The sequence below is a fragment of the Pleurodeles waltl genome, chromosome 9 (assembly GCF_031143425.1).
Source record: "Pleurodeles waltl isolate 20211129_DDA chromosome 9, aPleWal1.hap1.20221129, whole genome shotgun sequence".
Classification (NCBI taxonomy): domain Eukaryota; kingdom Metazoa; phylum Chordata; class Amphibia; order Caudata; family Salamandridae; genus Pleurodeles; species Pleurodeles waltl.
The window spans coordinates 35,846,363-35,871,142 of NC_090448.1; positions in this window are offsets into that span (position 1 = coordinate 35,846,363).

Below are 24,780 nucleotides of genomic sequence, written 5' to 3' on the forward strand. Positions count from 1 at the left end.
GCAAGATAAGGAGTTGAAGGATCTGAAAAGTAGGAAATGAAAATGCTAAACTTGAGAATGAGAAGAGGAAGTTGGTCAGAGCTAACGCGGGAGGTGGCAGCTGTGCTCTCTCCTCTGGTGACAGTTCAGAGAGCTAGAACGCTAGACTTCAGGAACTGTGAGTCCCGCATACAGACCCGGGGTCAAAAACCTAGTTATCATGTCCATTCGTGAAGAGAAGTCTTCAATGACCATGGCTTCTCCATGAACATAATCCATGCATTAACAGAGCAACCTGACTTCTATATAGGCATGATACATCAACGCAGGCCATATGCGTGCCAGGAGGAGGATAATAGAGGCCAGCTTGCCATTTACTGTACAAAAAAGCAATTGGTTGGCTACATCACTGAACATATTTTGGTATTGGTAGGTGCTTACCCATCAATGTGGAACAAATCATCTCTTTTGCTCTAAGACCCAATACTTCACCTTAAGGGACCTACAATTCACATACTAAAGGAATATCACCCACGATGTGGTTCAGAAGATCTCTGATTGATTAGTACAGGCCACCCTTCTTATGGCTAAAGGGACCATCAATTGAATGATGTCACAGTAGGTCTCAAAACCCAAGCAGGTATCATCAAACAGGAACATTCTGGAACGCCCATTGTTGATGATTGTTAGGAAAGCAGGACTGGGGAAAGAAAACTGATTTTATTCTGGATCCTTTCTGGATTATTTGCCGGGCTGATCACCCCTATGAACTAAGCCCACCTCGACACAACGATCCCTACGGCAGACACCAACGCCCTCAGCTTGTCACAAATCATTCTTATTAGGTGCTTTGGTCTGCTTTGTTCAGTGGAAGCAAATCAACACTGCAGATCTCAGAATGTAATAGGTTCTCATATGAAAGCTTAAGGGTGGACAGTGAACACAGGGGACTGATTCACAAACTGCACTTTGTAGTACATTTTCTATACTACAATACGTACTACAAAGAGTATGTTTTGCCTATACTTATACGTGCGGTGTTTTCGGCCCAGACTGCGGAGTCTCCAAACGTGTAAGTATAGATTTTAGTAGTAAATATGGAAGGGACACAGGAGAGTTGGAGAGAAAAGGGTCAGATTTACTGCCAAAGGGGATGGTTTAGGGAGGGTCAGAGGTGGGTTGAGGGAGGGACGTCACCCACCCACAGAAGAGTAAGCCAATTGCATTACTCCGAGAGTGGAGACATGTAACTTACACTTTTGTAGCAAGTTTTCACTCAGTTTGTGAGTACTGAAAGTAGTAAGCTTACTACAAAGTGTAATCTTACTCAGAAGTGTAATTGACCCTTGTGCGTCAGGCCCAGGCAGGGGCGTGGCTTAGTCAGTAAGACTGGGGGATGGCGGGGTGTACGCTTCAGATTTCCCAACAATCACGGTGGCATATCTTGTTAAAATACATTCAGAGAAGCAGTACACAAGGGGGGGGCTTAAGAGGCAGCGGAGAGAGGGGGCTGTTAGGGGTACGTAAAACACATTAGTTTTCAAACTAACAAAGTTTTAAGGCAGAGACGAGAGAGAGAGAGAAGTGTGTATACGTGTTTTTTGTCTGGGTGGATATGTAAAACTCCAGGGTGAAATCAGACAGACACCTCACCATAGCAACCTGAAAGCATCTGTACCCAACTATTTACTATAGAATACATTTTTAGGGGGGTGTAAAACCCCCAAACACTTGAAGCTGTGCCCCTTGGCCCAGGGTATCCTGCCAAGGTGGAGCGAGAGAGCCAGTGGCTTAACAAAGTCCCCCGCAGCCCCTGCGGTGCTGGGGCCCCTGAGTACGAGGGTCGGGGGGAGGTCTCTCAGCACAGTGCACAGGCGCAGCCCTCTGGTTGGGTCCAGGTGGGAGGGGACCCCATCCAGGTACTTTGCAGGGGTCCCCTTCAAGTTTCATTACACCACTTGAGAGGGCCACCCTAGCTCCTGACCAGGAGAGTCTTGGACGGGGTGACTGGCACTGACGGAACCTTTGGAGTCACCAGGAGGGGGACTCAGTGCTCCATTGTTTCTCAGTCCTTGTTATGATTTTCCCTCTACGCTTCTAAAGCAGAAGTACGACACAAAAGTGTGTGCGCAGGCCATCTTTGGCACCCACCCAAAGCGACGCGCAGCACTAAGCACAGCTGCTCTCCTCCAAGCCAGCCAAACAAAACACAGCACAGTCAGGGGGGGCTGAAAGGAACACTGTGGCACTGTTCACCGCATAAATAAACCCACCGTGGCGCGAGCGCAGGCCCAGGACGGACCCTGGGAGCGCGCGCCAGTCGATTCACAGAGCACAGAGGCTCCAAGTTTGTCCAACTGGAGTAACTCCGGTTTAATGGCATCGTTTCATGGCCCGGATGAGCCGGAGGGCCACCGTGCCGGTCTTTGCCTTTTTATGGAATGATTTGATGCACTCTAATGGTTCAACAGGGGAGGTGTTGTATCCTGGCATATTCAGGCTTTATAAAGAAAGTCTTTCAGGGCATCGGTTTTAAGCAGACACACATGGTGTGGTGGTTGCACACACACCCAATAATGCCATGTGGTAGAGAAATTAGTGTGTATCAGTGACTGCACTTTTTCCAGTTTCTTGGCCCTTTCCCTTCTCTTAGAGGTGCACAACCCTATTATTGCATTATAAACCCACAAGATTTGAAACAGGTTTTAAAATCATGCACGCAAAGTCCAGTGGTGGCTGCAATTTAGACACTACTTGGGATCCCAGTCCGGGTGCAAACACGAGATTGCACCCTGATTGGAATTTGCTACGATATAGATAGAGGGTACATGTTGCCCTGACCTGTGAACTGTAATGCAACGTCATAAACCTTAAGCAACTTTGCAAAAATATGAAATCAGTCCTTCATATATTCAGGGCAGGCCTTAGGGCAGTGCGACGGGTGCAGCGCACCTGTCACTGACCTTGTGGGTGGAGGGGGTGGGGCGATAGGAGGCTGTGTTTAAATATAACTCATGGGTTAAAAGCAGTACTGCAGAGTTCTAGTGCGTCCAGCAATCTTCAGGCAACAATAAAAATGTCAAGATAACTGGTGATTAATGTTCCTTCTGGTGAGAGACTGGAGTTCTGTCAAGAGACATTTTTGACTCTTCATAAAGTAGCGCTGAGGGTTAATGTGCCTGCTGCAGAGAAAATGTACACGTAGATCACAGAACTGCATGTGAGTGAACTATGAGTAGCGCTATAAAAACATGTTATGCATGTCGGAGAGGCGATATGGAGATGAGGGGCACTGTTAGTGGGTGGTAGTAAGGGGATTTGTGGGGCAGGCACTAAAAATAACTGTAGAGTTGATTAGCATGAAGTGGAGTGATGTAAAGTGGAGTAGACTATTGTAGACTGCAATAGTGTAGAGTGGAATAGTTTAGAGTAGAGTAGCATAGAATAGAGTGGAGTGGAGTAGAGTGCCGTAGATTGGTGTGGTGTGGAGTAGAGTGTCATGGAGTGGAGTGTCGCAGAGCAGAATTGCATGGAGTGTCGTAGAGTGGAGTAGAGTGTTGAAGAGTGGAATGGGATATCGTAGAGTGTTGTAGAGTAGATTGTCGTGGAGTGGAGTAGAGCAGAATGTCATAGTGTGGTGTAGAGTGTCATAGTGAGGAGTAGAAAGGAGTGCCGTGGAGTGGCATAAGGTGGAGTACATTGGCGTGGAGTGACAAAGAGTTGAGTAGCATAAAGTGTTGTTGAGTGAAGAGGCATCGTGTGGAGTGAGGTAAGAAGCAGTGGAGTAGAGTATGATAGAGTCAAGTGTGGAATAGAGTAGAGTGATGTAGAGTGGAGTGGCCTACAGTGGAGTAGAGTGGTGTGGAGTAGAGTAGAGTGGCATAGAGTGGAGTGATGTAGTGTGGAGTAGAGTGTTGTACAGTGGAGTGTGATAGATTGGAGTGTCACAGAGTAAAGTGTCCTAAAGTGGAGTGGCCTAGAGTGGAGTGGCCCAGAGTGGATTGGCCTAGAGTGGATTGGCCTACAGTGGAGTGTAACGGAGGGGCATAGATTGGAATAGAGTGTCATAAAGTGGAGTGACGTAGACTGTTGTAGAATGTTGTAGAGTGTTGTAGAGTGTTGTGGAGTGTCCTAGAGTGGAGTGTCGTAGAGTGGAGGGGCATAGAATGGAGTGGCATAGAGTGAAGCATTGTGTTGTAGAGTGGAGTGACACAGAGTGGAGTGGCATAGAGCCGAGTGGCATAAAGTGGAGTGGAGTGAAGTAGAGTGGAGTAGAGTAGCGTAGAGTGAAGTGTTGCAGAGTAGAGTGGATTAGAGTAGAGTGTTGTAGAGTGTCGTGGATTGAGTAGAGTAAAGATGGTGTGGTAGCGCAATGCCATTGCATACCACCCATTGTCAGTTCAAATTACCATTATATTTGCACATACTGATAAAACTATACAGCACACAAATGATAATGTGTGGAAATCAGCATCATCTAGTGTATTGTTTTTTTATCCTATTAAAATATTTGTTTCCACCCCACTGCAGAATTACAAACAAATGTGCTTTATTTGTGCTTCTCTAATTCTGATATATTCTGAAATATTTGGACAGTTCATTCACTGGAATTTAAATGCTGCTGTGTGCTAGAAAAAGTTAACATCCTACAGCGTTTCCCACCCCCATTACCCAGCAAAAGTGTCACCTTAAGCCTCTCACTTGCAGTGAGAGAAAGAAAAATAAACACTAACCTCTCTCAGATGACAGAGCCTGACATTTGACCTCTGTCTTTAAATGTGCTGCCATTGTGACAAGATAAAAACAAAATGTAAAGTCCTGTTTCTTGCTATATCACTTCTGAACCTTAGCATGGTTATTTTGGGGTGCTTCAGAACCCCCACTCTGCTACTTCCCCTGCCTAGGGCATGGGTGTGAAATTGAGGAAGAAGAGTGTTTAAGTTATGCTTTTAGTAAAGAGCACTGACCAAAATAAACAACCTCGTAGACAGAACATTGTTCTTTACAGGGATGAGAGATGGGCAAATGGGTAGTGGTGGGAGAGTTAGTAGACTCAGTCAAGCAGAAACGCAGGAGGCAGGAAGCCCTTTCAAAGAAACAGCACATTTGCTGCTACCTAAAGCATCCAAGGGGCCAGTGGCATAGCTAGGTTGCCAAGGGCCACGGTGCAAGCAAAGTAACTGGGCCTCCTCACAAGGATGACATCTCAGTCTGTCAGCTGATCCCCAACACTCCTCAACCTCTGTCGAACGAGTCTGCATCTGCCAAATCAAAACTCACTACTGCTCTCATACACTTCACTATTGTATTTCCAGTCCTGACAATGCATTTCTACAAGTCAAAGTCATTATTCTAAAAACTCATTACCAAAGCCAATAGTTTTGACCCTTGTAAAGTGCATGCACACAACGACATCTGCAGGCATCCCGCCCTCACTTTGCTGCCCTCACATAGGCACAATATTCAACCTGTAGACCGCAAACTCTGCACTCACAAAAAATGTTGATCCTGCATTCACGCCTGCACATCCCCCACAATGTCCTCACAAAACATGGTGGCTATCCTGCACTCACACAAGCACGCTGCTCACACACAGGTGCACAGCTCAATACAAAGGAGCTGAGTTTGGCAGATGGTGGCATAGGAGACATATGTTGGTTATCTGGTGCATCAGTGTACTAGTGTAAATCAAAGCTCTTGAAGTAAACTACACTGAAGCCTGAATGCTCACTGAGGTAATATAATCTCCCATCAATCACACGCGGACCAGCACTGCAGACTCTGTGGGTCTGCTCTTTGTGGTTTTTTGTGAGAAAGAGCTTTGGCATAAAAAAAGTTCCACTTTTCTTCTAAAAGAAAAGGAGGTGGTTTTCTTTGTAGTTGAAACATATGATAAAATAAAAAGAAAGAACTACAGGAAAAAAACAAAATATGTAAATAATCCATCCAAATGTGGGGGGTAAGCAACTCCATAAACCAAATAAAAAGTGGGGCTTTGCGCTGGTCTGCCATCTTGGAACTGTTAAAATGACAAAGTATACTGTTTCAAGATGGTGGCATGGTTTTGAAGCTTGCAGCAATGAGTCCAGATGCTCTGCATAAGAAACTTGTGGGACCAATGGCAGCAGAGCTGCTGGTACTCTCATTACTCAGCAATAATCGGCATTTGCAGGTGAACTGCTGGTAGATGAACAACAGGACATTTCGCTTGAGGTTCATAGTAAGACATAGTAAATAGGCAATAAACGTTTTTCACACTACCTGACATGTTGAGGACCAGCAGTTGTCTACTAGGCAGAGTCAAACTTTGTCAACAAAGCCAATGGCTGAAGACGGCTGATGCACTGCCCAACTTTATGCATGCTCTTCTGAAGGGCTGAAGCAATGTGTGAATGACACTCTGCCTGATGAATAACTGAAGTGGGCTTACCTAAAGCCCATTTTCTCTAAGCAAGATTGTGTATTATTCTTTTGAGAAAAATATGAGGCTGGAGAGATGGCCAAACCAGTCTATTGATCAGTCCTGAAACACACAGAAATAGATTGAGCAGAGGGAGCAGATGTTTAGCAGGTCCTTGGTTCTCACTCAAAAGATGTACAACACTGGTAAAGGACATCACAACCTTCCCTGAAAGACATGGAACAAGGTTGGTACTACAGAAACAGTCCATGTTCCCTTAAAAGGCATGGAACAAGTGCATCACTGCAGGGCCAATGCAAGCTTTTTTCAAAGACATGGAACAAGTGTGGTACTCGGGGTGAGTGCAAGCTTGTGTCAAAGACATGGAATAAGTGTTGTACCAGGGCCAGTGCAAGCTTCTTTTCAAGACATGTAACACGTGTGATATTCAGGGTCAGTGCAACCTTCCTTCAAAGACATGGAACAAGTGTGGTACTGCAGTGCCAGCCAGTATAAGCTTATTTCTAAGACATGGAACAAGTGTGGTACTGCAGTGCCAGCCAGCGCAAGCTTCCTTCAAAGACATGGAACAAGTGTGGTACTCAGGGCGAGTGCAAGCTTGCATCAAAGACATGGAGCAAGTGTGGTACTCAGGGCCAGTGCAAGCTTTTTTCAAAGACACAGAACAAGCGTGGTACTGCAGGAACAGTGCCAGCTTCCTTCAAAGACATGGAACAAGTGAGATACTGCAGTGCTAGCCAGTAGAAGCTTCTTTCTAAGACACGGAACAAGTGTGGTACTCAGGGCCAGTGCAAGGTCCTTTCAAAGAAATGGAACAAGTGTGGTACTGCAGGAACAGTGCCAACTTCCTTCAAAGACATGGAACATGTGTGGCATTGCAGGAACAGTGCCAGCTTCCTTCAAAGACATGGAACATGTGTGGCATTACAGGAACAGTGCCAGCTTCCTTCAAAGACATGGAACAAGTGTGGTACTGCACGGCCAGCCAGCGCAAGCTTCCTTCAAAGACATGGATCAAGTGTGGTACACAGGGCGAGTGCAAGCTCCCTTCAAAGACATGGAACAAGTGTGGTACTCAGGGCCAGTGCACGCTTGCTTCAAAGACATGGAACAAGTGTGGTACTCAGGGCGAGTGCAAGCTTCCTTCAAAGACATGGAACAAGTGTGCTACTGCAGGACCGCTGCAAGCTCCCTTCAAAGACACGGAACAAGTGTGGTACTCAGGGCCAGTGCAAGCTTCCTTCAAAGACATGGAACAAGTGTGGTACTCAGGGCGAGTGCACGCTTGCATCAAAGACATGGAACAAGTGTGGTACTCAGGGCCAGTGCAAGCTTCCTTCAAAGACATGGATCAAGTGTGGTACTCAGTGCCAGTGCAAGCTTCCTTCAAAGACATGGAACAAGTGTGGTACTCAGGGCGAGTGCACGCTTGCATCAAAGACATGGAACAAGTGTGGTACTCAGGGCCTGTGCAAGCTTCCTTCAAAGACATGTATCAAGTGTGGTACTCAGGGCGAGTGCAAGCTTCTTTCAAAGACATGGATCAAGTGTGGTACTCAGGGCGAGTGCAAGCTTCCTTCAAAGACATGGAACAAGTGTGGTACTCAGGGCCAGTGCAAGCTTTCTTCAAAGACGTGGAACAAGTGTGGTACTCAGGGTGAGTGCAAGCTTACATCAAAGACATGGAACAAGTGTGGTACTGCAGAGCCACTGCAAGCTTCTGTCAAAGACGTGGAACAAGTGTGGCACTGCAAGGCCGGTGAAGCTTCATTCAAAGACATGGAACAAGTGTGGCACTGCAAGGCTGGTGCAAGCTTCATTCAAAGACATGGAACAAGTGTGGCACTGCAAGGCCACTGCAAGGTTCTTTCAAAGACATGGAACAAGTGTGGCACTGCAAGGCCGGTGAAGCTTCATTCAAAGACATGGAACAAGTGTGGCACTGCAAGGCCACTGCAAGCTTCTTTCAAAGACATGGAACAAGTGTGGCACTGCAAGGCCGGTGAAAGCTTCATTCAAAGACATTTAACAAGTGTGGTACTCAGGGCAAGTGCAAGCTTCCTTCAAAGACATGGATCAAGTGTGGTACTCAGGGCGAGTGCAAGCTTCCTTCAAAGACATGGATCAAGTGTGGTACTCAGGGCGAGTGCAAGCTTGCATCAAAGACATGGAACAAGTGTGGTACTCAGGGCCAGTGCACGCTTGCTTCAAAGACATGGAACAAGTGTGGTACTCAAGGCGAGTGCAAGCTTCCTTCAAAGACATGGAACAAGTGTGCTACTGCAGGACCGCTGCAAGCTCCCTTCAAAGACACGGAACAAGTGTGGTACTCAGGGCCAGTGCAAGCTTCCTTCAAAGACATGGAACAAGTGTGGTACTCAGGGCGAGTGCACGCTTGCATCAAAGACATGGAACAAGTGTGGTACTCAGGGCCAGTGCAAGCTTCCTTCAAAGACATGGATCAAGTGTGGTACTCAGGGCCAGTGCAAGCTTCCTTCAAAGACATGGAACAAGTGTGGTACTCAGGGCGAGTGCACGCTTGCATCAAAGACATGGAACAAGTGTGGTATTCAGGGCCAGTGCAAGCTTCCTTCAAAGACATGTATCAAGTGTGGTACTCAGGGCGAGTGCAAGCTTCCTTCAAAGACATGGATCAAGTGTGGTACTCAGGGCGAGTGCAAGCTTCCTTCAAAGACATGGAACAAGTGTGGTACTCAGGGCCAGTGCAAGCTTTCTTCAAAGACGTGGAACAAGTGTGGTACTCAGGGTGAGTGCAAGCTTACATCAAAGACATGGAACAAGTGTAGTACTGCAGAGCCACTGCAAGCTTCTGTCAAAGACGTGGAACAAGTGTGGCACTGCAAGGCCGGTGAAGCTTCATTCAAAGACATGGAACAAGTGTGGCACTGCAAGGCCGGTGCAAGCTTCATTCAAAGACATGGAACAAGTGTGGCACTGCAAGGCCACTGCAAGGTTCTTTCAAAGACATGGAACAAGTGTGGCACTGCAAGGCCGGTGAAGCTTCATTCAAAGACATGGAACAAGTGTGGCACTGCAAGGCCACTGCAAGCTTCTTTCAAAGACATGGAACAAGTGTGGCACTGCAAGGCCGGTGAAAGCTTCATTCAAAGACATTTAGCAAGTGTGGTACTCAGGGCAAGTGCAAGCTTCCTTCAAAGACATGGATCAAGTGTGGTACTCAGGGCGAGTGCAAGCTTCCTTCAAAGACATGGATCAAGTGTGGTACTCAGGGCGAGTGCAAGCTTCCTTCAAAGACATGGATCAAGTGTGGTACTCAAGGCGAGTGCAAGCTTGCATCAAAGACATGGAACAAGTGTGGTACTCAGGGCCAGTGGACGCTTGCATCAAAGACATGGAACCAGTGTGGTACTCAGGGCAAGTGCAAGCTTGCATCAAAGACATGGAACAAGTGTGGCACTGCAAGGCCGGTGCAAGCTTCATTCAACACATGCACAGAACATAAACGGGTCCTTTCTAGCTCTTCCTTTTCCGCTTCGTGGTCGGAAAGTATTAGCTCCGAGAACGTTGTGTTTAAACATACGCGCTGAGCGTTATGCAAGCGGCTTATGATCTCGGAAGCACCATCCAAAAGGCAGTGCTAGATATGCGTTTGATGTCTGTTTCCAAAACAAGGTGAATACTATCTTGAAACAGAAGGAAGACTGCGAAGTAATGGCATTTGCTTTGAATAAAAGCTCTATGAAAGGAAATTCCACCTTTAAAGACAAGGCACTGGTTTTGATGTCCTGAGGAGGCCAGAAGTTGAAAGGCCCAAAAGCATCGACCACACTTTTGAGGAATGTCCTTGAAATTATGGAATAATGAAACAATGGAAATGATTAAGTATTAGTATTAGGAACAAAGAACCTTAGAAAAGACAATACCAAACACCATTACCAAAAGTTATAAGACTATTTGCCGAAAAAAGGTTCAGCAGTTTATTCAAGGAAAGATTTCAGTGCTAAAGAATTATTTTTCTTTATTTTTTTAATATTGCTTTGGAACTTTGTTTGTTAATTGTCATATATTATATGTTTATTTGTGTAATGTGTGAAATGTAGCTATGTGTATAGTGTTGTCAATTTTATTTTATTGATAAGAGCACAACAAAGAGAGACAAACAACTATTAACTATTTGGAATACAAAAGACAATAATTGTCCCCAGTGATTAATTGATTTTTTTCACCTAGGATATATATTTTTATATACATATGTATCCCCTCTGTACATTCATAATGTTTACAGAACATAAACAGCATTACACACACACAATGTGCAACATCACACATGCAATACTGGTACAAGATGGCCATCAGCAGTGCAAGCTAAGATATCCTCACATAGAAACCAGGCATCCCACTAGCAGCAGCATCCAAGCGTATCTGAGGCACAGAACACCCAGAGTAAAGTAGAGAAGTGGCTGAGCCACTGAAGGCTCAAGCCAGATGCTGGGCTCTAGTTCAGATCGAGGAACTCTTCTGCCCTTGAGCCCAAAATTAGCTTCACTTTCTTGTGGCCCCTGCCTGCTACCCATGCTGTAACCTCATGCACCAAGAATGAAAGACAAAGCATTGAAATGTGGCATCAAACAGGAGTAAGAATGGGATACCAACCTAGTGACTGAATTACACAATGTGAGACCAGAAAACCTGGGCTGAATCCAAGCTTGGCCCCTGACTAAATTGTGTGATTCTTGGGCCTTTTTTTTTTATTGTGCCTCCTATGTTTTCATTTATGCATATAAGAAAACCTTGAAATATATGAGGACGTGAGGTGCACAAATATCTCTCTTGTTTTTAACGTAATGGACTATAATGCTGCTCCTTCTAAAATAAGAATGTATCTTGCATATAGGGTGCACATGATAAATTACTTACCTCTGAATTCACTAATGCTATTGTCGGGGGAGGGGACATGAATGCTTAAAAACAATCCCTTTTAATCAATGCTTCTGAATGCTGTGACATAATCTTCTGTACTAAAGTGAAACTCATGTCACAAAAAAATACTTTATTGAATTTTGAAGACACTTTATCAGATTTTCTCATAGTATTTGTTGCATGCATTCTTTGCAAATGTTCTCATGTTTTGGCCAATGCCTAGTTCTCTTAGAGCAAAGATAGGCTCTTAGGGCTGAGACAGACCCTTAACTCAACACTCCCTGTTAATTCGTTGGCTCGCTCACCTCTCCTACAGTACTGTGTATCACAATTACTCGAGTTCCACCACTCTCAGTATCTCGCTTTGGAGAGACACATCTTATTTTCCGAGATTCTGATCAGTTTTCACAGGTGCCTAAAGGATAAATATTCCTACTTCTGATTTTAATAAAGAAGAATTGTGCATTAACGATCCGAGAAGTTGTTTTAGAGTAATCTGTACATCCCTGCTGCAAGACATCGTCCATGAAGGACCAAGTCTAACTACATATTTCTTTTACTGCTCCTATAATGTTCCTAAAGGACTATCTCCCTTGTTGGCCAGATACCATCTAAGTCTGCAATAAACCTTTGTCTAGTCGCCCAAATGTCCTTCATATTGAACTAACTCTTCTATGAACCCTTCCTTTGCTGTTCAGATATCATCCATAATGGGATAATTCTGCCCTGAACGTTTTCCTGCTTGTCCAGCTAGCATATTTAATATTTTATGTCTGCCTTAAACCGTTCCCTTGATCCTTGGATTTCATTCATTAAGGATTGTCTCATTTTTTGTTCGGACATCGTCTATATTGGAATATCTGCCATAATCCCTCCCCTTGCTGCTCGGATATCCCCCATAGTGGACTGAGTGTGCCTGAAACATTTTCTTAGCTGTCCAACTATCTTCTAAAGTAGACTGTCTGCCCTAAACATTTTCTTAGCTGTGCAGCTAGTGTCTAAATAGACTAAGGGCTCTATACAGAGTTCGGTGGATGGGTTACTCTGTCACAAACATGACGGATAGCTCGACCGCTGTATTACAATCCCTTATATCCTATGGGAATGGTAATATGGCAGACAGGATATCGTCACATTTGTGATAGAATAACCCCGCCGCCAAAATGTAAATCAGGTTTTAAATCTGCCCTGAACATTTCCTTCGCAACTCAGATCTCATCATGAAGGACGCTCTTTGTTGTTGCTTGAGACTAACTCTGCCACGAACGCTTCTCTTGCTGCTCAGATAAGGTGTTGACTTTTAATATCAAAGTCAGAATATTGAAGGTACTAAATATCGAAGGCAGAATATCATGAGTGTCATTTTATCAAAGTGTGTACTATTATTGGTTAGTATATCATTTTTGTATTTCAGTCAACAATATTGAAGCTTTAAATATCTAAAACGTCAATGTTGTTGCATATAACACAGTTTGAACTGTTTCTAATGTATTTTTTACATGTAAATTTCAAAATGTTTATATATTTTTAAATATGTATGTCATTGTTTACGTATACATAAATGTACATGTGCGTATATGTATCTGTGTTTCTATGTATGTTGGTATACATATATTTATTTAGTTGCTTTGGTTTTTAATTTGTACCTATATATTTTTTTTTTAAATCCAGTTATATATGACAATATTTGATATATACATATATATGTATATAAATGTACACACATATATATACATATATGTCTATTCAAAAAATTGTTTTAATTGCCTCACATTTTTGTACTTAATGTATTTGTATGTGTTTAAATATATTTAAATGAGTTTAATATAAATGTAATTAATACATTTTTTATTAAATATAGTTCATAAAAATATGTACACCTTTTTGAAGTTCAAATTTAATTTTAATTAAATAATTTAATATTTAAAAAATAAATGCTATATTTTAGTGTATATTTTAGTTTTCAATATTTTTGTTATTTTTTATGTTGATTTTTAAAGTCAATGTTATTGTAATCTATATATTTGTTTTAGATCTTTTTTAACTCTAGATATTTTTGTAGGACTATGTATTTAATATTTTTGTTGTTTTAATTGTAATTATAGGCTTGTCAATCTTATGGTTGTCTATATTTTGACTTCGATATTATTATAGGGTCCCTATTTATATTGTGGATAGTCAGTAATGAGGAACTGCATAGATAATCCCCCGAAAATGGAGAAATGCGGTTACACGCTGGCAGTGTAATAAAGAAAATTACAGAGATGGTTCAAAAGGAAGGCAGAATGCAGCTCCCCCCCAACACAGGAGGAAACCTTCAGGATATGGTGTTGTTGTGAAACCGAGTCCTGGTGGGACCTCGGCTCACTAATCCTTCACAGATGCTGCTGGGAAACCTCTGACATCATAGCAGGAAAACAAGCAGCAGGCTCCCTGTGTGCGGTGTCTGTATCACTCGGGCCCTGCAGGAGAGGTGTGAATGTGACGTGTGCAGCCAGTGGAGGGCTTCCAGAAAACACAGAACTCAGTTCAAAGGGCCAGAGGTCAAAGAGACAGAAGGGTTTTCCTGGAATTTTGCAAAGGACGTCTCAGTTCCCTGCTGAGCCTTCTCCAGTGATTTTTGGAAAGGTTTATTCTAAACACTCTTTTCTTGTTGAGATTCTGTCAGTTTCGATCCTTTGTGGCTATTATGTGCCTTGAAAAGTACAAATCATATCTTGGAGCTAGGAGTCTTTCCTTTTTAGGTCGAAGCCCAGGAGACAGCACAGCTACCTGGTTGCAAAGACTTCTTGGGCACACGCTGAAAGCTTCCCTAGGAATTAATTCTGCCCATTGCGTACCTTTGGATTTGTGTTTTGTTTCTCACATTTGCTTGCTTTCTATTTACTGGCTTTGTTTAGTTTAGGGCGTGGGTACTGACAAATATTTTCCCAGGGGCCAAAAAGTTTGGTCTCTGATGTGACCGAGGGCATCATTGATGGGCAAAGGGCTGCTGGGGTTTTAGGAGGCGGGGTGGCGTTAAGGTGGGTAGAAGCGAAGCATATACTCAATGTGAAACCAGAAAACCTGGGATTAATCCCGGCTTCCCACCTATCCAAATGGTTTGATCCTAGGTAATTGCTTTAGTTCACTTTCCCTCCTTTCCCTCCACTATCGCATATAAGAGGACTTCGACATACATGACTTCAGGATGTGCACTGTACGAAACCTTCTCCTGTGTTTGATTTAATAAACTATATTGTTGGTCGCGTATAAGAAGAACCCAGGCCACCCAAAGAGTGCACATAACAGCTGGCTTGCCTCTTAGTTCACTAATGGCATTGTTGTCAGGGTTCAGGGAAGAGTGAAGGTTTCTAAATTCATGTTTTAAAGCTGTCACTTTAAAAGCAAATACTGCTCAGTGCATTATCTGATGTATAAAAGTGAAACAGTTCTGCCTGTTAATGAAAAACACTTTTTGAATTCTGAAAAGACGTTATCTTATTTTAACATGCTGCAAGATGTCATTAAAATGAAGGTGTTCCTAAAGTTAAGTGGTGCAGGACATCCTAGTTACTTCCTTCTTTAATTTCAATTTACTTTTACATAAACGATGGATGTTTATTTAACAACTTTTAGTGCTGAGTGGAGAAAACAGCAACCCAGGGCTGCTATTGAGCAGGGGGGCACATGAAAAGGTCAGGAGGGCCGCATGCGGCCCTCGGGCCGTACTTTGAGTATCACTGCTTTAGGGTGTCCAGTATGTTTTTGTTCCTCCCGTGGAGCACAGCCTATTTACCATCACTCTGACTGGTTCCTTGCATTCATCCACGAATGCTCGCTTTCTGGGAACTTTTTTTTCTTTTAATGAGGCGCTCCACAAGACTACATGTGTTTTCAGTTGTTCCCCTTGCAGCGGCATTTCTACCAACGGTGCAGTCGGTGCAATCCACCAGGGCTCAGAGGGGGGAGGGGGTCCAACTACAATAGTCCCTTGAGTTCTGATAAGGTAACTAAATAACAATCTTTTAGTTCTGAAGCTGAACGAGCATTAAAGATCAATTTATCAATCAGTTTTTGTAGAGCGCGGCTACTCACTCATGAGGGTCTCAATGCCCTGGGGGGAGGGGTGTAGGGTGGAGACTCATCTGCAAAGCCGCATCATGAGGTTCTTCCTGATGATGGTGAGCGATGGGCTTTGTCTGAGGTCAAGGGGGAGGTTGTTCTAGCTCTTTGCTGTGGTGTAGGTGAAGGATCATCCTCCAGTGGTGGTTTTCCAAATGCGAGGGAGAGTGGGCAGTGTCAGTTGAGTGGAGCGGAGGGATCTGGCGGTGGTGTGGAAGGAGACGCAGTGGTTCAGGTAGGCCGGTCTGATGTTATGTATGGCTTTGTACGTGTGGGTGAGTAGCTTGAAGGTGATTCGTTTTTCTATCGAGAGCCAGTGGAGGGTCCTCAGGTGCTGGGAGATATGTTCTTGGCGTGGGAGGTTAAGGACAAGTCTGGTGGCGGCGTTCTGGATGAGTTGCAGCTTTTTGATGTTTCTCGTCATGGTGCCGCCGTAGAGAGCGTTGCCGTAGTCGAGCTTGCTTGTGACTAAGGCGTGGGTGACTGTCCTGCGACAGTCTGCTGGGATCCAATAGAACATTTTCAGGAGTTTGCGGAGGGTGTGCCAGCAGGAGGAGGTGGCTGAGTTTACCCGTCGGGTCATAGTTAGGGAGGAGTCGAGGATGATGCCTAGGTTGCGGGCCTCCTCAGTCGGTGCGAGGGAGTGCTGAGGGATGTGGGCCACCAGGAGTCGGCCCATGCTGAAGTGGCGTTTCCGAAAATGATGAGCTCTGTCTTGCCAGAGTTGAGCTTGAGGCATCTTTCTCACATCCAGGTGGCGACGGCTTCCATTCCATTCCTTTTGGCGTGTCCGGGTCTTCGGTAAAGATGAATTTAAATATTGCTTTTGTCTTGTAACATTTGCTGTGTGTTCAAAGAGAGAGGTCAAGTGTCAGAGGTCTAGTCTTCTGACAAATCGCTGCCTATTGTTTTAACATGGAAACTAGTGTTTGCTTTTCTTTCACTTAATGCAGTGTGTGGATTTTGTAAAGTGAACTACGTTGAAATCTTGCAGGTGTGAAATGTAAGGCCGCTGGATGCCATTTCTTTCTTACACACAATAAATTGTAAATACCTATGAATGAAATGTACAAATATTTTAAAATACATAAACATTTAAGAAAGCACAAATGACTTGTTTTTTTATTTCTAAAGTGTAATGGAAAAAAGATTTTAATAGGGTCAAATCAAGACACTTTACTCGGTGATTTGAAAATGACAAATATTGACTGGCACACCTTGTTGTGTGCACGCTATATAGTTTATCAGTATAATTGTATGTGGGTGTAAATGTAGTGGTCATTTCAATAAAAACGTACTGTCTGTAAATGACAGCTACTAACACTCCATGCTTTAGTATATATGTGTGCTAGTCTGCTCCTAAATGCAGTACCAGCTACATTCTACACCCCCGCCGCTCTCCTGCTGAATGGCCGTGGTTCATTCACAACGCGTGGTCTTTGGGGGATGGTTGGATTTTCAGAACCCTATGAGATCAGTGATGCAGCACTGAAGGCAGTCCCGCTAGTCTGAAAATTCTTCCAGCATCACTGCCTTCGAGGGCCACAGGAGCTCTTACAGGACTGGGAGCTTGCTGTTAGCTCCGTGTGATTCCCTCAGCTGCAGGAGTCAGACTCGAGCAGCAGAATCTATTGACAAACCGTTGTGGGTGCTGCAAAGGCCGAACAGTGCACATGCTCACTTTTGTAAATGCAGAGTGTGGCATTCGGCCCTGGCTGCCTGACACGAGCAGAGGACAGGGCCGGACTGGGAACCCAAAGCAACCCTGGCAAACTTTGTCAGACCAGCCCCCATAGCGAGCCTGACCACTACAAAGGGACTTGGAGGTGGGGGTTCACTCCCCCAAGAAAATTTGGAAAAAATTGTAAAAATGGAGCATTCTACAACACATTTTTCATTATATATTCAATTGCATTAGTTTTTAAAGCGTAGTAAATCATGACCTTATAGAACACCAGGATACCACAATCTTTATTGGGGCTCTTCAATGATTCTCTCACCATCACCCTCTAACAGCGCCTCTCATCTCTCCATGGCCCCTCTCTCACATGTATTTCATTTATTTTATAGCACCTCTCTTACCAGAAAAGGCTGTTGGAGCACTTTACATCATATACACATACATAGACAATGAATCATACGTGTGTAAACCGGTGTATAGAAGATGTTACATAAAATAAAGGGGACTACAAGGTGTAGGATTAACGTAATCCATACTGGGAGGCATTTTTTAAGAGTGCTTGGTCTTGGGAAGCGTAAAATCAGGATTCAGAACCTAACACAGTGGTTAAGGTTGACTGTAACTATGTATTTCTATGAAAAAAAAACTTTTTAGCAAAATTAGGATAATCAAAAAGTGGGAAAAAACATAACTTTCTAACCTGTAGCATGCAGTTCGCCTGCAGCTCTTTGATGGGAGTTCATAGCTCACTGTGCTACATTATGATTGTAATTTATGAACTGCACAGTAACAAAAGGATCTCTGTGACACAAGCAGCATCCCACTGAGCATTGCACATAAAATACTGTTCTGTGATCTGCATAGGACACTTTCTTTGCAGCAGGCATATTAACCTTCTGCGCTACCCTAGATGAGTCAAAACTGCCACTAGACAAAACTCTGATCTCTCTCCGGCAGGTACATTAATCACCAGAGTTATCTTGGTACTTGTATTGTTGCCTGAAAACTGTTGGATATACAAAGAACTCTGCAGGGCTTTTAAAACTGCTGCGCTGCTACAAAACCCGCCCCTTGTAACAAAAGCGGCCCCCACCATTCCAGGTTCCCGGGGAAACGCTCGATGCCCACTACGGCCAGTCCGGCTTGGCAGTGGTCAAATAAGACGTTATGCCCATGTTGCTGGTGGCTTCTGAAGACAATTCGGTCATTCAGCTTGACGTGTGGTTAGTAAAAGAAAAACAAGACTTACTGAGGGCAGAGTGGTGAAACTAGGAAAATAAATGATTTGAGTGTTTGTTTCTTTTTATGCTAACAAAAAATCACAGAGAAGTTTAACAAAACTCCTCAGGGTCGCTAATGCACAATTCAATTAAAACCAGAAGTAGAAATAGTTATCCTTCAGAGACCCATAGCAACTAACCAGAATCTCAGAAAATAAGATGTTGCTGTCCAGAGCGAGATACTGAGAGAGGTGGAACTAGAGTGAATGTTGTACACAGTGCTGTAGGAGAGGTTGGTGAGCCAACACATTGGACAGAGAGAGTTGAGTTAAGGGTCTGTCTTGGCCCTACGAGCCAATCTTGGCACCAAAGAGCCCAGGGAGGAGCTGAGCTAATCCAATGGTTGATGTCCAAGCAGCAGGGGAAAGCTTTTTGTTAGAATTAGTCCATTCCAAACAATATCTGAGTAGCAAATGGTATGTCGCAGAGTTAGTCCAGTGTGGTGATTTCTGAGCAGCAAGAAAGGGGATATTACAGAATCATGTTGGTATGTTTGATATCTGAACAGTAGTAAAAAAGTTTAAGGATGAAAAACTCTCACATGTTTGCTATTTAAACAGCCTCTGAAAGTTTCAGGTCAGAGGTATTCATGGCCACCCGTCAATATGATTGTAGCCGGATCCCAGGCAGATTACCATTTGCAGATGGGAATATATGGTGGCCAGTGCAACGTAGATGTAAGGCGGCTTCATTTAACAAATCAGTGCATTCTGGGAGTTGGGGTCATGGTTAGATTCAAGTGAACTAGCTGGTCGAACAAATCTAAAAGCAATGACACGTGAATAAGTGACGAATGGAATGCTTAAATTAATCTTAGACACTGGTAAGTACTTGGGGTAGCCTTCCAGAGCATCATTTTTTTACCCACCACCCTGCTCCAGAGACCAGCGATATGCAAATCAAAATTAGCATTGCTGCAATAGGAACTGTTCAGCAAGAACTGCTAGACCAGGTACTCTCTAGACCAGCGGTCTTCAAACTTTTTAATCAGGGGCGTAGCTTGGTCAGTATGATTGGGGTGTGTGAGCTTCAGATGTCCCAACAATCGCACTGGGACATCTTGTTAAAACACATATGACAAGCAGGATGTGGGAGGGGCTTAATGGGCAGAGGATAGAGAGAAGAGTGCGGATTGTTAGCTGTACTTAAAACCCAATATTTTTCAAGATAATCAACATTTTTTAGGTATATCAAAACATAGACGCAAGTGTGTGTGTTATTGTCAGTGAGGGCATGCAAAAAGACCAGGTGAAATATGATGAACACTTCACCATACCTGACTGAAAACACTTATACCCAACTATTTTGCTACAGATTACCATTTTTTAGGGAGTTGTAACACTCCATGGAGCTACGCCCCTGTTTTAATGCCGCACCCCTCTCTCCCAATGAAAAAGTAATCTGCCCCCCCCCTACGAATTTCTCACAATTATTCCATTAAATTGTCAATGTTTAAATATGTCTGGACTTATTTAAACATTGCAGTTAAGTTCTGAAACTGTTTTAAAAATGCGATCAAATTCATGATGCCAAACATGCCATTCTGGTCAGGCAGGCCTTACTAAGGTGTAAAAGTATCCACAGAGTGGTTAATCTGAGTAAGGGTGGGGGTTTGAAGAGTTTTTTGTGTTCCTTCCCTTTTGACGCACACTCCCAGCGTGGAAATAAATGACAAAACATGTTAGTGATAGTCCTTTACAGAGCGGTTTACTGTCGCTCATTTTTTCAACTTAAAACAAAGCCCTGTTATGAGAAAAATGCCTGTTTGGCTAAAGTGTGGTGACTCCCTGTAGGAAAGTACCATCTTGCCTGGCATGTTACCCCCATTTCTCACTGTATATATGTTGTTTTAGTTGTATGTGTCACTGGGACCCTGCCAGCCAGGGCCCCAGTGCTCATAAGTGTGCCCTGAATGTGTTACCTGTGTTATGACTAACTGTCTCACTGAGGCTCTGCTATCCAGAACCTCAGTGGTTATGCTCTCTCATTTCTTTCAAATTGTCACTAACAGGCTAGTGACCAATTTTACCAATTTACATTGGCTTACTGGAACACCCTTATAATTCCCTAGTATATGGTACTGAGGTACCCAGGGTATTGGGGTTCCAGGAGATCCCTATGGGCTGCAGCATTTCTTTTGCCACACATAGGGAGCTCTGACAATTCTTACACAGGCCTGCCACTGCAGCCTGAGTGAAATAACATCCACGTTATTTCACAGCCATTTACCACTGCACTTAAGTAACTTATAAGTCACCTATATGTCTAACCTTTACCTAGTAAAGGTTAGGTGCAAAGTTACTTAGTGTGTGGGCACCCTGGCACTAGCCAAGGTGCCCCCACACTGTTCAGGGCAAATTTCCCCGGACTTTGTGAGTGCGGGGACACCATTACATGCGTGCACTACACATAGGTCACTACCTAGGTGTAGCTTCACAATGGTAACTCCGAATATGGCCATGTAACATGTCTATGATCCTGGAATTGCCCCCTCTATGCCATCCTGGCATAGTTGGCACAATCCCATGATCCCACGGGTCTGTAGCTCAGACCCTGGCACTGCCAAACTGCCTTTCCCGGGGTTTCACTGCAGCTGCTGCTGCTGCCAACCCCTCAGACAGGTTTCTGCCCTCCTGGGGTCCAGCCAGGCTTGGCCCAGGATGGCAGAACAAAGGACTTCCTCAGAGAGAGGGTGTTACACCCTCTCCCTTTGGAAAATGGTGTGAAGGCAGGGGAGGAGTAGCCTCCCCCAGCCTCTGGAAATGCTTTCATGGGCACACATGGTGCCCATTTCTGCATAAGCCAGTCTACACCGGTTCAGGGACCCCTCAGCCCTGCTCTGGCGCGAAACTGGACAAAGGAAAGGGGAGTGACCACTTCCCTGACCTGCACCTCCCCTGGGAGGTGCCCAGAGCTCCTCCAGTGTGCTCCAGACCTCTGCCATCTTGGAAACAGAGGTGCTGCTGGCACACTGGACTGCTCTGAGTGGCCAGGGCCAGCAGGTGACGTCAGAGACTCCTTCTGATAGGCTCCTTCAGGTGTTGCTAGCCTATCTTCTCTCCTAAGTAGCCAAACCCTCTTTTCTGGCTATTTAGGGTCTCTGCTTTGGGGATTTCCTTAGATAACGAATGCAAGAGCTCATCGGAGTTCCTCTGCAACTCTCTCTTCACCTTCTGCCAAGGAATCGACTGCTGACCGCGCTGGAAGCCTGCAAAACTGCAACAAAGTAGCAAAGACGACTACTGCAACTCTGTAACACTGACCCTGCCACCTTCTCAACTGTTTTCCTGGTGGTGCATGCTGTGGGGGTAGTCTGCCTCCTCTCTGCACTAGAAGCTCCGAAGAAATCTCCCGTAGGTCGACGGAATCTTCCCCCTGCTACCGCAGGCACCAAAGAACTGCATCACCGGTACCCTGGGTCTCCTCTCAGCACGACGAGCGAGGTCCCTTGAATCCAGCAACTCTGTCCAAGTGACTCCCACAGTCCAGTGACTCTTCAGTCCAAGTTTGGTGAAGGTAAGTCCTTGCCTCCCCACGCCAGACTGCATTGCTGGGAACCGCGACTTTTGCAGCTACTCCGGCCTCTGTGCACTTCCGGCAGAAATCCTTTGTGCACAGCCAAGCCTGGGTCCACGGCACTCTAACCTGCATTGCACGACTTTCTAAGTTGTCCTCTGGCGACGTGGGACTCCTTTGTGCGACTTCGGGTGGGCACCGTTTCACTCCTCTTCGTAGTGCCTGTTCCGGCACTTCTGCGGGTGCTGCCTGCTTCTGAGAGGGCTCCTTGTCTTGCTCGACGCCCCCTCTGTCCCCAGACGCAATTGGTGACATCCTGGTCCCTCCTGGGCCACAGCAGCATCCAAAAACGCTAACTGCACGACTTGCGGCTAGCAAGGCTTGTTGGTGGTCTTTCTTCAGGAAAACACTTCTACACAACTCTCCACGGCGTGGGGGATCCATCCTCCAAAGGGGAAGTCTCTAGCCCTTGTCGTTCCTGCAGAATCCTCAGCTTCTACTGTCCAGTAGCAGCTTCTTTGCACCCACAGCTGGCATTTCTTGGGCATCTGCCCATCTCCGACTTGCTTGTGACATTTGGACTTGATCCCCTTGTTCCACAGGTACCCTCAACTGGAAATCCATTGTTGTTGCATTGCTGGTTTGTGTCTTTCCTGCAGAATTCCCCTATCACGACTTCTATGTCCTTTGGGGAACTTTAGTGCACTTTGCACTCACTTTTCAGGGTCTTGGGGTGGGCTATTTTTCTAACCCTAACTTTTTTCTTACAGTCCCAGCGACCCTCTACAAGGTCACATAGGTTTGGGGTCCATTCGTGGTTCGCATTCCACTTTTGGAGTATATGGTTTGTGTTGCCCCTATCCCTATGTGTCCCCATTGCATCCTATTGTACATACATTGTTTGCACTGTTTTCTAAGACTATACTGCATATTTTTGGTATTGTGTACATATATCTTGTGTATATTTGCTATCCTCATACTGAGGGTACACTCTGAGATACTTTGGCATATTGTCATAAAAATAAAGTACCTTTATTTTTAGTATATCTGCGTATTGTGTTTTCTTATGATATTGTGCAAGTGACACTAGTGGTACTGTAGGAGCTTCACTCGTCTCCTAGTTCAGCCTAAGCTGCTCTGCTAAGCTACCATTATCTATCAGCCTAAGCTGCTAGACACCCTATACACTAATAAGGGATACCTGGGACTGGTGCAAGGTGTAAGTACCCCTTGGCACTCACTACAAGCCAGCCCAGCCTCCTACACTCCCCCTGGGATCACTTGAGCCGCCCTAGGGGGGGTCTGCCTCCCAGTTTGAAGACCCCTGCTTTAGACATAAATACGTGACCGATGTGAGTCTATTTTGGCCTCTGGTTAGTCTCAGAGTTTAGTGAAACTCTGTTTTTTGTGCAGAAACATCACAAGTCACATGGCATTCCAAATTTAAGGCTAAGATTGATTGACAACGCTCACCGTCCGTGAAAATCGGTGTCACTGACTCTGGGGCGTAGTTGCAAGCCCCATGGTGCAGGGCAACGCAGTAAATGACTTTGCTGCTCTGCCCTGAGCCACAGGGAAAAGGCAGAAATGCACCATATTTACAAGATATGGTGCATTTCTGTCCTTTACCCCCTGGTGCTGGTGCACAAATTGCTACCTAGCATCAATGCAGGCTCCCTTGCACAGTGCTGCAAGGGTGTCTGCGTTTTCAGCAGGATCGTTTGTGAGCTGGAAGGGGCACCTTCCTGCTCAGAAACAATCCAGAGAGGCATTTTCCTCTTTTGATGTGTGCTGCAGAACGGAAAGAGGAAACAGCAAGGAAAAATAAAGATATTTCTCCTGGTTGCACCTGCCCTGGGGAGGAGTACAGTTTTGACGCATTGCATTACAGATTCTTATAAATCTGGGCATGCATCAAAACCCGTGGTTGTTGCATGGAAACACGCGTGCATGGGGATTGTAAATATGCCCCTTACTGTTTACACTTTCCATAGAGCTGTAACAGGCTCCCCTGTGGTGTTAGAGAAAAGGGCATCTCAGGACTCACTCAGCAAACCACGTGACATGTCCTTCTGCTACAGTAATCGTATTTACTGCGTTTTTTTCAGAATGTTCTTTCCCTGGAGTGTTCACATCCTCTTTTCTACGGAACAGAAGTTGATGCAATCAGTTACAAGGGAACCAATCCTGCAAATTGGGCCAGAACACACCAGAACCTGGCTCCTGGAAAACGATTCCCGGGAAATGGAATTCCAGGAGTGCATTCTGCACAACTCAAGCTCTAGAGAAAGTCCTTTTAGTGTGCATCTTGAAAACCTCAAAATGATTCTGTCACTGGAAGTGGTGTGCGTAATACACATACAAAACCCAAAGTGAGATGAACAGTAGTGGATCAGGATGCCAGAGCCTACAATTCAAAACATTTTTGAATGCATTGCATTCCATTCCATTGTCTTTAGCTCATCTGTGTCACTGCGGGTAGTGACCAACCACATTGGTGTTGGTGCACCCTCATAATAGTGGTCAAGCTCAAGCCACTCGGCCAAGACCCCTGAATAGAAACACTCTCACCCCACCCCCTCCATTCGAACATGCAAAACCCTAGAGGTGCTTCGACTTTAATAGTGGAATTCTCTGGTGTTTCGACTGGCGTGTGTAAAATAATCTAGCATTGGTGCCTCTTTTTATTTTAGTGCCTGTTGTGTGATGGGAAGTGTTGGAAATGGCCCTTTCTGCACCAAACCTTTTGCCTTTCTCCTCCTATTTTTCTGACCCTCTTTTTCTTGGCTTAAGGACTCTGAGCACTTTATCACTGCTATTCAGTGCTAAAATGCATGCGCTCTCTTCCCTCAAACTTGGTATAATTTGTTTTTCACCTGTTGGCTTAGTTAATTTAT